The sequence below is a fragment of the Belonocnema kinseyi genome, chromosome 7, assembly GCF_010883055.1.
Source record: "Belonocnema kinseyi isolate 2016_QV_RU_SX_M_011 chromosome 7, B_treatae_v1, whole genome shotgun sequence".
In the NCBI taxonomy this organism is placed as follows: domain Eukaryota; kingdom Metazoa; phylum Arthropoda; class Insecta; order Hymenoptera; family Cynipidae; genus Belonocnema; species Belonocnema kinseyi.
The window spans coordinates 136,597,878-136,598,735 of NC_046663.1; positions in this window are offsets into that span (position 1 = coordinate 136,597,878).

Below are 858 nucleotides of genomic sequence, written 5' to 3' on the forward strand. Positions count from 1 at the left end.
TGTCTTCAATGTTAATATCAGTCCATCTTATATCCTTTTCAGAAGTCCTTTCTTTCTCCAATTGTCAAGCATCTTAAAAGTGTCTCTTTTTTAATTTTTTAGCGGATTTTCATGTAATAATTCAAAATTATCATTATCAGAAAGCAAATTCTCTATATCCCTGATATAATTCGATTTTTTCATGCAAACAGTAATACTGCCTTTATCACCATTAATGCAAACCATATCAGGGTTGTTTCTAAGAAACTCTTTCGTTATCATGAAACCTTTAGCAATTCTACAATCAGTATAACTGATATGCAAACTATTTTTCTCAGCAAAGCTCTTTGAAAAGTGTAAAACCTTGTTTTGGAAATCCTGCTGATCCAAAATAGGAATTTTGTGTATATTTGATTCAACATCTTTTACTATTTCCATCATTTGTTTTGCCTTAGTTTTTATCACACGGTTACTAAAACCTTGACCTAATCTAAGAATATCTGTGACTGAATCAGGAATTTGAATATCTGTCAAATTAATAAACCAAGGATCTTTACCTCCTTCAAAAATCCTATGTAAATTTAAATTTTGTTCTTGAACACTAGTTGGCTGATGAATTAAATTTGAAAGTTTGTTATCATGTTTTACATCGCTGCTTAAAATCTTTGATTGAGAAGAATCTGATGCTTTAAAAGATTAATAATTTCATCTTGTAGCTTCTAGTTCACTTCTCATTCTTAAAATTCTCGACTTTAAAAAATTAACATGATTTGAAACATCTTTGATACGAGGGTGGATTGATAAGTTTCCGGCCTGACCAAGAGATGGCGCCACTAGGCCTACCTTGAGGTGGCGTTCTATAGTACCATCCTTAGATAG